Here is a 12,475-nt window from a genome sequence, read left to right as displayed (position 1 = left end):
CTCTCTCTGATTTTTACTTATAAATAAATAAATAAAAATTCATTAAAAAATAAAAATATAGGGCTGGAGAGATGGCTTAGTGGTTAAGTACTTGCCTGTGAAGCCTAAGGACCCAGTTTGAGGCTCGATTCCCCAGGACCCACGTTAGCCAGATGCACAAGGGGACACATGCATCTGGAGTTCATTTGCAGTGGCTGGACGCCCTGGCGCGCCCATTCTCTCTCTGTCTCTGTCTCTCTGTCTCTTTCTCTCTGTCATTCTCAAATAAATAAATAAAAATAAAACAAAAATGTTAGATAAAAATAAATATTTAGGGCTGGAGAGATGGCTTAGCGGTTAAGCGCTTGCCTGTGAAGCCTAAGGACCCCGGTTCGAGGCTCGGTTCCCCAGGTCCCACGTTAGCCAGATGCACAAGGGGGCGCACGCGTCTGGAGTTCGTTTGCAGAGGCTGGAAGCCCTGGCGCGCCCATTCTCTCTCTCTCCCTCTATCTGTCTTTCTCTCTGTGTCTGTCGCTCTCAAATAAATAAATAAAAATTTTAAAAAAATAATAAAAAAATAAATAAATATTTACTATGAAAAAGGAATGAAGCTGGGCATGGTGGTGCACACCTTTAATCCCAAAGTGTGAGAGGCAGAGGTAGGAGGATCACTGTGAGTTCGAGGCTGCCTTGAGATTACATAGCAAATTTCAGGTCAGCCTGGGCTAGAGTGAGAGCCTACCTTGAAAAACAAAAACAACAACAAACCAACAAACAAAATAAGGAATGAAAATGACATAGTATGCGATGGCAAACTATATCATGTTGACAGAGACTAATTTTGGATTAAAGGTGCTTGATGAACAATAAGAGCAAACAGCAGTCCTGGCCATTCCCATTCCCTTCTGGAAGGAGATAAAACGCGCTCGTGAAAGCTGCTCTCCCTGTTCTGGGAGGAAAGAAACTTCTTATGAGATAGGGAGTCAAGGTTGGGAGAAATCTTTACAAAAACACTGATTAACCCCCATCTTTCTAGTCACTTCTCCACAATTAATACTGGTGTGTGTGCATGTGTTCTTGTACATGACTATGGTCTCTCACATGCCATGGGCATGTATTAACTCCAGAGGAGGAATTTTGTGTTGCTCCTTACCTTCTACCACATTTTGAGGCAGAATCTCTCACTCCTACTCCATTCGCCAAGCTGGCTGGCCAGGGAGGATCCAGGAAATTCTCGTGCCTCTGCCTCCCTTCCCTGGGTTTACCGAAGCCCAGCACAGCTCCCAGCTTTGAACTCAGGTACTCACATTGTGCCACAAGGAGAGGGAGGGGAGAAAGGAGAGGAGGGGGAGAAAGAAAGAGACAAAGAAGAACTTATTTATTTATTTTATCTTTTTTGTTTTGTTTTGTTTTTCGAGGTAGGGTCTCACTTGGCTCAGGCTGACCTGGAATTCACTATGTAGTCTCAGGGTGGCCTCGAACTCATGGCGATCCTCCTACCTCTGCCTCCTGAGTGCAAGCACCACCAAGACCAGCTTTATTTATTTTTATTTTTAGAGAGAGCAAGTGAGAGAGACAATTGGTGTGCCAGGGCCTCAGCCACTGAAATTGAACTCCAGACGCTTGCACCACCTTGTGCTTGCCTCACCTTTGTGCATCTGGCTTATGTGGGATCTGGAAAGTCAAACTTGGGTACTTAGGCTTCCCAGGCAAGCACCTTAACTGATAAGCCATCTCACCAGCCCTGCAATTATTATTTATTTATTTAGGCTTTTGATATAGGGTCTCATTCTAGCTCAGGCTAACCTGGAATTTACTATGTAGTCTCAGGATGGCCTTGACCTCACAGCAAACCTCCTACCTCTTCCACGGGCTGAGATTAAAGGGGTGCGACACCATGCCTGGCCCTATTTTTTTTTAAAGATTTTTATTTGTATTTTATTTTATTTATTACAGTCAGAAAAAAAAAAAAAGGAGAGAGTAAGAATGGATGCGCCAGGACTTCTAGCCATTGCAAACAAACTCCAGATGCATGCATCACCATGTGCATCTGGCTTATGTAGGACCTGGAGAATTGAACCTGGGTTCTTAGGCTTTGTAGGCATGTGCCTTAACTGCTAAGCCATCTCTCCAGAACTGGCCCTAACTTTAAAAATATTTTTATTTATTTGTGTGTGTGACAGAGAGCAAGCATGGGCTTGAGGACCTGCTTACCACTGTGAACTCCAGTACCCGCCACTTGTGCATCTGGTTTTACATAGGTACTGAGGGTTAGGACCCCGGCCATCTGGCTTAGCGAGCAAGCACCTTTACTGATGAACCATCTCCAAAATCCCTGTGTCACTTTTTTTTTTTTTTTCTTGAGTGCTGGGATTAAAGGTGTGCACCATCATGCCCAGCGCCTGTATCACTTTTTAAAAAATATTTATTTTTATTTATTTATTATTAGAGAGAGAGAGAGAAAATGGGTGTGCCAGGGCCTTTAGCCACTGCAAATGCACTCCAGATGCATACTCCATCTTATGCATCTGGTTTATGTGGGACCTGGAAAATCAAACCTGGGTCCTTAGGCTTTGCAGGCATATGCCTTAACCCCTAAGCCATCTCTCCAGTCCTGTATCACTTTTTAATTCACCAAAGGCAATATTCATTGTGTGTTGAGCGCTATAGTTACATGTAACTTACAAATGGTAGATTATTGTGGTCCAAAGAGTGAAGGATATTGCTTCAAGAGGTGTCTGACTCTGGGTGTGGCTCTTTTACCAAGGTTCCCAGAAGGTGGTGCTGTGGACTGACACATATCTTCACCTCATTTTTCTGCACTGTTGAAATGATCACCAAAATGTCTTTCGAAATGCTTCCAGAATTGTTTTTAGGGCTCATACCTCAATAGTCTGCTCTCTGCTTAATATAAGGGAAAATAGAGAAAAGATGCTGCCTCAGGCTTGTACAGTGGGATGTGAGAATTGTAATTTCCTTCTTGACAATGGTGAGGTTTTCTTTTTTTCCCCCAAGAGGGAAATAAATATGGGGCTGGAGAGATGGCACAGCTGTTAAAGGTGTGCTTACAAAACTTGACAGCCTGGGTTTGATTCCCCAGTACCCATGTAGAGCCAGATGCACAAACTGGTGCATGCATATGGACTTCATTTGCAGTAGCTAGAGGCCCTGCATGCCCATACCCTCCCTCTATCTTCCTCTTTCTGTCTCAAATAAATGAATAAAAATATTTATTATTTACGAGAGAGAGAGGCATACGGAAAATGGATGACTAGGGCATCTAGCCACTGAAACAAAGTCTAGACACATGGGCCACTTTAACATCTGGCTTTAGGTGGGTACTGGGGAATCAAATCTGGCTCCTTTGGCTTTGCAGGCAAATGCCTTAACCATTAAGCCATCTCTCCAGCCCAATAAAAATATTTTTTTAAAAAAGGGAAACATGTTGGCTTCAGATGGCCCAAACATCAACTATTGTCATTGTCCTTTTCCTTTTTACTCTTTTTTTTTTTTTCAAGGTAACATCTCACTCTAGCCCAGACTAACCTGGAATTCACTATGTAGTCTCAGGGTGGCCTCGAACTCACAGCGATCCTCCTACGTCTGCCTACGGAGTGCTGGGCTTAAAGGAGTATGTCACCAAGCCCAGCTTCCCTCTTCCTCTTTTTATTTATTTATTTATTAGTTATTTAGTTATTATTTTTATTTATCTATTTTTGTATTTTTATTGACAACTTCTATAATGGGAAATAATATTCCATGATAATTCTCTCCCTACCCCCACTTTCTCCTTTGAAACTCCACTCTCCAACATATTCCCTCCCCATCTCAATCAGTCTCTCTTTTATTTTGATGTCATGATCTTTTCCTCCTATTGTGATGGTCTTGTGTAGGTAGTATCAGGCACTGTGAGGTCATGGATACCCAGGCCATTTTGTGCCTTGAGGAGCATGATGTAAGGAGTCCTACCCTTCCTTTGGCTCTTACATTCTTCCCACCACCTCTTCTGCAATAGACCCTGAGCCATGGAAGGTGTGATACAGATATTTCAGTGCTGAGCACTCCTCTGTCACTTCTCAGCTCCATGATGCCTTCTGAGTCATCCCAAGGTCACTGCCATCTGAAAAGAGAAGCTTCTCTAACCAAAAGTGAGAGTAGCATTAATATATGGGTATGAACATTAAGAGAAGTGCTTACTGGGCAGTTTGGTGAGCATAGTATATACATTTAGTCAGACACCAGCAGATATTACATCCCTAGGGCTCATGACTAACCCTGTTGTAGCTTTTCAGTATCAGGGATGTATTCACTCCCTTGAAGGGGGCCTCCAGTCCAATTAGAGGGCAGTTGGTTTCTCCCATAACAGACATGCCACTATTGCACCCATTGGCTCATTTGGCCTGGCAGGCCAAATATAAGGCTTGCTGTGCCCACTGTTGGGTATCTTCACTGATGATTTCTCTCTCTCCCATTGAACTGCATGCCACGTGGCATTATTAGTTATTGATGTAGAGTCTCTCTCTAGCCCAGGCTGACCTGGAATTTACTATGTAGTCTTAGAGTGGCCTTGGACTCATGGTGATCCTCCTACCTCTGCCTTCCGAGTTCTGGGATTAAAGGTGTGTGCCACTATGCCTGGCATCTTTTTCTTTTTTGTGTGCATCTGGAGATCTTTGCAGTGGCTGGAGGCCCTGGTATGTCCGTCCTCTTTTCTTTATCTCTCCCTGCTTGAAAATAAATTAAAAAAAAAATGGTACATATGCACAATGGAATGTTATACAGTCATAACGAAAATGAAATGGTGCCAGGTGTGGCGGAAGCAGAGGTAGGAAGATTCCTGTTAGTTCAAGGCCAGCCTGGGATACAGAGTGACAGGTCAGCTTGGGCTAAAGTGAGACCCTACTGTGAAAACTCAGAAAAGGAAGTTGTGACACTTGTGCCACTTTGTAGGCAACCACCTTAACCCCTGAGCCATCTCTCCAGTGCATTTGTGCCACTCTGTGCATCTGGAGTCTGCTTGCAGCAGTAAGAGGCTCTGGTGTGCTCATCCTCCCTCTCTTTCAAATAAATAAAAGACCTGGGTGTAGCAGTGGATGCTATTAATCCCAGCACTTGGGAGGCAGAGGTAGGAGGATTGCTGTGAGTTCCAGGCCACCCTGAGACTACAGAGTGAGTTCACATCAGCCTGGGCTAGAATGAAACCCTACCTCAAACAACAACAACAACAACAAAAACCAAGCAAACAAAAATAGAAAAGAAAGGGAACAGGCAACAGTAACACAGACAAGGGCATTTTTAAAAAATAAAATTTAAATATAATTTTATAATTTTAATAAATGTATTTACTTGTTATCAAAAAAGAAAGGGAAAAATGAAAGTACAAGGGAGACTGGTTAGGAAGAGGAAAGTGTTCTTCAAGGTGGGAAGGGGACAAGAAAGGATAATAGAGGGTGAATATTATCAAAATACATTATATATGTATGCAATTGCCAAAACAATTACAAAAAAATTTTTTTTGGTTTTTCTTTCTTTTTTTTGCGGGGGGGTTTCAAGGTAGGGTCCATCTCACTCTAGCCCAGGCTGACCTGGAACTCACTATGTAGTTTCAGGTGGCCTTGAACTCATATAAGTCCTCCTACCTTTGCCTTCCAAGTGCTGGGATTAAAAGGGTGAGCATGCCCAACTTGATTTCTGTAGGTCAAATCATTCTGGTTTCATGTCAACCCCGTTCCATGTTGGTAAGTCTTCCCAGTTTGTGTTTGATGGGTAACTGATTCTATCAACTTAGACACCTCTCATCTTCCTGGACATTAGAGACATTTTAATTGCAGGCTTATCTGCCAGTTTTTCTGCCTTAGAGAAAATTGTTGGCCAAGTGCTTTTATTTATTTATTTATTTTGGCAGAGTGCTTTTAAATGGCTTGGCATTTTGCACATCCTTTTGCTTTCATGATGGAGGTGAATGAATTCTGAGCCTCTTAAAGGAATATCATTAGTGGGTTGGTCATCAAGATGCACATTATAGACCCAGCAAATCATTCTTGCCTCCTGAAACCTTTGAATTTCTTCTTCTAATTTATACAAAGACATTTTCAGTGTCATACAAATTAATGATGGCCCAATATCCCTCCCAGGTTTGCATAAACCAACATTTTGAACTGCTAGAATAACACCTGCCAGCTGTCAGAGGACCCCTCTGCATGCAGAGTTGCCAGTAAGTACATGAAAATCAATAAACTCATTGCAATCTAATTCTGTTCAGGCTTTTATGAGTTAAATGCCCTCCAAACCCACCTTCATAAGCAGTTCCTGTTCTTTTTATTATTATTATTAGACAAAATAGCAACTTCCTGCAGTTGTTTTCCTTTGGGTAAGTCCACTCCTCCCTGGTTTGTCTGCCCTCCATCCTTGAAGATGTGCTAGGTTTGGATTTTGGTTCTGGCCAAGAGCCAAAGAGACTTTTCATCTTTTCTTCACCAGCAAACAAAAGTAGAAAAGAAAGGAAACCAGGCAACAGTAACACAGACAAGGGCATTTTTTAAAAATATTTTTTGTTCATTTTTTATTTATTTATTTGAGAGCAACAGACACAGAGAGAAAGACAGATAGAGGGAGAGAGAGAGAATGGTCGCGCCAGGGCTTCCAGCCTCTGCAAACGAACTCCAGACGCGTGCGCCCCCTTGTGCATCTGGCTAACGTGGGACCTGGGGAACCGAGCCTCAAACCGGGGTCCTTAAGGCTTCACAGGCAAGCGCTTAACCGCTAAGCCATCTCTCCAGCCCGACAAGGGCATTTTTAAAAAATAAAATTTAAATATGATTTTATAATTTTGATAAATATATTTACTTGTTATCAAAAAAGAAAGGGAAAAATGAAAGTACAAGGGAGACTGGTTAGGAAGAAGAAAGGGTTCTCCAAGGTGCAAAGGGGACAAAAAAGGATAATAGAGGGTGAATATCATCAAAATACAATCCTGTAGTTTCAGGATGGCCTCAAACTCACAGCGATCCTCCTACCTCTGCCTTCCCCGTGCTGGGATGAAAGGCGTGTGCCACCACGCCCAGTTTAGCCGGAAATTTTTTTTTTAACATAAACAATAAACACCTTTATTACATGGACTAAGGATGGTTTTATTTGCCTTTCCGTAGCCCGAAATTTTTTTTTTTAATTAATTAATTTATTTATTTGAGAGCGACAGACACAGAGAGAAAGACAGATAGAGGGAGAGAGAGAGAATGGGCGCGCCAGGGCTTCCAGCCTCTGCAAACGAACTCCAGACGCGTGCGCCCCCTTGTGCATCTGGCTAACGTGGGTCCTGGAGAATCGAGCCTCGAACCGGGGTCCTTAGGCTTCACAGGCAAGCGCTTAACCGCTAAGCCATCTCTCCAGCTCTAAATAAGATTTTAAAACCTTTTTATTGACAGCTTCCCTAATTATAGACTATAAACTATGATAATTTTCTTCCCACCACCACTTTCCCCTCACAAATGCACTCTTCATCATATTTCCTCCTCCTCTCTCTCTCTTTTATTTTGACGTCATCATCTTTTCCTCCTATTATGAAGATCTTGTGTACGGGCTGGAGAGATGGCTTAGCGGTTAAGCGCTTGCCTGTGAAGCCTAAGTACCCCGGTTCGAGGCTCGATTCCCCAGGACCCATGTTAGCCAGATGCATAAGGGGACGCACTCATCTGGAGTTCGTTTGCAGTGGCTGGAGGCCCTGGTGCGCCCATTCTCTCTCTCTCTCTCTCTCTCTCTCTCTCTCTGCCTCTTTCTCTCTCTGTCACTCTCAAATAAATAATAAATAAATAAAAATGAAAGCAACAACAAAAAAGATCTTGTGTAGGTAGTGCCAGGCACTGGGAGGTCATAGATATCCAGGCTATTTTGTGTCTGGAAGAGTGCATTGTAAGCAGTACTACCCTTTCTTTGGCTCTTACTTTATTTATTTATTTATTTAGTTTTTTTAAGGTAGGGTCTCACTCACTCTAGCCCAGGCAGACTTGGAATTCACAATGTTGTCTCAGGGTGGCCTTGAATTCAGTGATCCTTCTACCTCAACTTCCCTAGTGCTGGGCTTAAAGGCATGTGCCACCATGCCCAGCCTTGTTTGTTTTTTCAAGGTATGTTTTCACACTAGCCCTGGCTGACCAGGACTTCACTATGTGGTCTCAGGGTGGCCCTGAACTCATGGTGAAACTCCTACCTGTGTCTCTTACATTCTTTCTGCCACCCTTTCTGCAATGGACCCTGAGTCTTGAAAGGTGTGATTGAGATGTCTCAGTGCTGAATACACATACAAAAACTATATATATACACACACACACACACACACACACACACACACACACACATATACACATACATACACATACACACATGTATTTAGATTTTTTAAAGTTGGGTTTCACTCTAACCCTGGCAGACCTAAAATTCACTGTGAAGTCTCAGGCTGATCTTGAATTCCAGGCAATCCTCTGACCTCTGCCTCCTGAGTGATGGTGTTAAAGGTGTGGGCCACCATGCCTGGCTCAAATAAAATATTTATTTATTTATTTATTTATTTATTTATTTATTTATTTATTTATTTTCCAAGTAGGGTGTCACTCTAGCCCACAGGCGAACCTGGAATTCACTATGTAGTCCCAGGCTGACCTTGAACTCACTGTGATTCTCCTACCTCTGCCTCCCAAGTGCTGGGATTAAAGGTGTGTGTCACCACACCTGGCTTAAAATAATTTTTATTTTCAAGGAGAGGAGAGTGACAATGAGAATGGGCATGAGAACTCCAGATACCTGCACCACTAAGTGCATATGGCTTTACACAGAAACTGGGAAATTAAACACTGGCTGACAGGCTTTGCAAGCAAATGCCTTTAACCACTAAGCAATCTTCCCAGCCCCAAAAGAAGCATGTTTTTTGTTTGTTTGTTTTTGTTTTTTTGAAGTAGCATTTCACTCTAGCCCAGGCTGACCTGGGATTCACTATGTAGTCTCAGGCTGACCTCAAACTCATGGCAATTCTCCAAACTCTCTGCCTTCCAAGTGCTGGGATTAAAAGTGTGTGCTACCACACCTGGCTATATGTATATGTTTTTTGATTTTTCAAGGTTCGGTCTTACTCTAGCCCAGGCTGACCTGGAATTCACTCTGTGGTATCATAGTGACCTCTAACTCATGGCGATTCTCCTACGTCTATCTCCCAAATGCTGAGATTAAAGGTATGCGCCACCACACCCAGCAAAATATTTTTGTAAAAAAGAAGAAATTTGGAGGCTGGAGAGATGGCTAAGCAGTTAAAAGTACTTGCTTGCAACACTTGTTGGCCCAGGTGCAATTCCCTAGTACCCACAACATAAAGCTGGGTGCACAAAGTGACACATGCATCTGGAGAGTCCATTTGCAAGGTCAAGAGGCCTTAGCAAACCCACTCATTCTCTCTCTGCTTGCAAATAACAATATTATTTTATATCTCGTTTTTTATTTTTATGTATTTATTTATTTGACATAAAAAGAGAGAGAGAGAGATAGAATGGGTATGCCAGGGTCTCCAGCCACTGCAAATGAACTCCAGACATATGCACCTCCTTGTGCATCTGGCTAATGTGGGTCCTGGGGAATCAAACCTAGGTCCTTTGGCTTTGGAGGCAAATGCCTTAACTGCTAAGCCATCCCCCCAGCCCATTATTTTATATTTCTATTCATTTATTTGAGAGAGAGAAAAAAAAGAGGTAGAGAGAGAATGGGAACACCAGGGACTCCAGCCACTGCCCATAAACTCCATATGCATGTGCCACTTTGTGCATCTGGCTTTATGTGGGAACTGGGGAATGAAATCTGGGTCTTTAGGCTTTGTAGGCAAATGTCTTAGCCACTAAGACATCTCTTCAGCCCCTAAAATTATTATTATTGTTGTTTTTTTTTTTCAAGGTAGGGTCTCATTCTGGTCCAGGCTGACCTGGAATTAACTATGTAGTCTCAGGGTGGCCTCAAACTCCCAGCAATCCTCCTACCTCTATCTCCCGAGTGCTGGGATTAAACGTGTGTGCCACCATGCCCAGTCCTGAAATTATTTTTAAATATTTTATTTATTTATTTGAGAGAGAGAAAGAGAGAGAATGGGCACACCAAGACTCCCTACCTCTGCCTCCACAGTGCTGGGATTAAAGGTGTGTGTCACCAAACCTAGCTTCCATGGCTATTTCTGGTTTCTTGTTTTGTTTTCTTGAGGTAGGGTCTCACTGTAGCCCAGGCTGTCCTAGAATTTACTATGTAGGCTCAGGGTGGCCTCAAACTCATGCTCATGGTGATCCTCCTACCTGTGCCTCCCAAGTGCTGGGATTAAAGGCGTGCACCACCACACCCAGCCTCCATGGCCATTTCTGAAATATAAAACTGTGTTGCAAATTCAATTAGCCTTTCTTTCCTGAATTTGTTGTACTCCATAGTAGCAGATCAGCTACCAATTTTCTAATCCAGGGGAGAAATAAATCTGACTTTGAAGAACAAGACACTCCTTCAGCATTCAGGTCCCTTTAAAAGAGCCTGCATTTTTTCCTGTTGTTCCAAGGCTGATCAGCTGGCCCAATTTCAATGGTTGTACTTTCTCAAATAATTGCAATTGAACAGGCAGCAGGTTTTTAAATATTTATTTATTTATTTATTAGAGGGACAGCATGCCAGGGCCTCTATCCACTGCAAACAAACTCCAGATGCATGTGCCACCTTGGGCATGCACCACCATGTGTATCTGACTTATGTGGGTTCTGGAGAATTGACCCTGGATCTTTAGGCTTCACAGGCAAGTCCATTAACAGTTAAGACCTTCTGCAGCTCAGGCAGCAGTTTTGGCCCAAAAATTTCATTTATTTCTGTACCATATCACTCTGCTCACACCAATCCATTTCTTTTATAAATATCTATTATTATTTTATTTATTTATTTATTGATATTTCGAGTTAGGGTCTTACCCAGGCTGACTTGGAATTCACTATATAGTCTCAGGGTGGCCTCGAACTCATGGCAATCCTCCTACCTCTGCCTCTCGAGTGTTGGGATTAAAGGTGTGCACCACAATGTCCGATTTATATTTATTTATTTGAGAGAGAGATAGATAAAGGCAGACACAGGAAAGAATGGGCATATCAGGGCCTTCAGCCACTGCAAATGAACTCCAGACCATGCACCACCTGGCTTATGTGGGTACTGGGGAATCAAACCTGGGTCCTTTGGCATTTCAAGCAAGTGTCTTAACCATTAAACCATCTCTCCAGACACATATCAATCCCTTTCTATGTAATGCAACCCCACACAAGTTCTCAGGACACAGGAAGGCAGAAGGCAGCAAGCCTTTCACACAAACTGCTTGTAGACCAGTCCTGACAAAGTTCTGTGTCAAAGTACACAGTCCTTAGTTCTTACTGCATTCAGGTCTTTCAACTCTGTCCAGAATAATCCATGTACTTATGGCCAAGGTTTTAAATTCTTCCACATTCCTCTTGAAAAGCAGTTCCAACTGACCAAAGCTGCACAGTTAGGATTCTAGCAGTATCAACCCCAATTCTGGTACCAGTTCTACTACTGCACTAAGCTTTGTGTTGCTGGTAGAAAACACCCAACTAAGAGTGGAGGAAAGGGTTTATTTTAGCTTACAGACTCGAGGGGAAGTTTCATGATGGCAGAGGAAAACGGTGGCATGAACAGAGGGTGGACATCACCTCATGGCCAACATCAAGTGCGCAACAGCAACAGGAGAGTGCGCCAAACACTGGCAAGAGGAAGCTGGCTGTAACACCCATAAGCCCACTCCAAAGGAATGTTCCAATCTGCTTCAAATCCTTTATACTAGCTTTTCCTCTATGTGGATGGAATGCTCAGGTTTCATCTCATTAGGGTCTCACTAAAAGGAAACCAACTGAGAAAGGTCATCCCTGACCTTCAATTGCTTTGAATTATTCTTTGTTGATGCCTTTTTTTAATTTAAATTATTTATTTATTTATTTGAGAGCGACAGACACAGAGAGAAAGACAGAGAGAGAGAGAATGGGCGCGCCAGGGCTTCCAGCCTCTGCAAACGAACTCCAGACGCGTGCGCCCCCTTGTGCATCTGGCTAACGTGGGACCTGGGGAACCGAGCCTCAAACCGGGCTCCTTAAGGCTTCACAGGCAAGCGCTTAACCGCTAAGCCATCTCTCCAGCCCCCCCCCCCCCCATTCTTAAAATGAGAGAGAGAAAGAGAGAGAATTGGTGCACCAGTGCTTCTACTCAAGGCAATGGAACCACAGACGCATGAGCTACCTTGCGCACATGCATCACTTTGTGTGTCTGGCCGTGGAGGCTTCTGGGAAGTCAAACTTGTGTCCTTAGGCTTCGCAGGCAAGTGTCTTAGTCACTAAGGGCCATCTCTCCAGCCCTGTTGTTGCCTGTTTTAATGCCTTGTCATGCAGTTGACCTATAACCCTTTTTAGTTTTAGATTTCATTATTTGCCATCTCCTC

Source organism: Jaculus jaculus, chromosome 5 (assembly GCF_020740685.1).
Source record: "Jaculus jaculus isolate mJacJac1 chromosome 5, mJacJac1.mat.Y.cur, whole genome shotgun sequence".
In the NCBI taxonomy this organism is placed as follows: Eukaryota; Metazoa; Chordata; class Mammalia; order Rodentia; family Dipodidae; genus Jaculus; species Jaculus jaculus.
The sequence above is the reverse complement of the archived record's forward strand: the minus strand, read 5'-3'. Positions refer to the sequence as shown.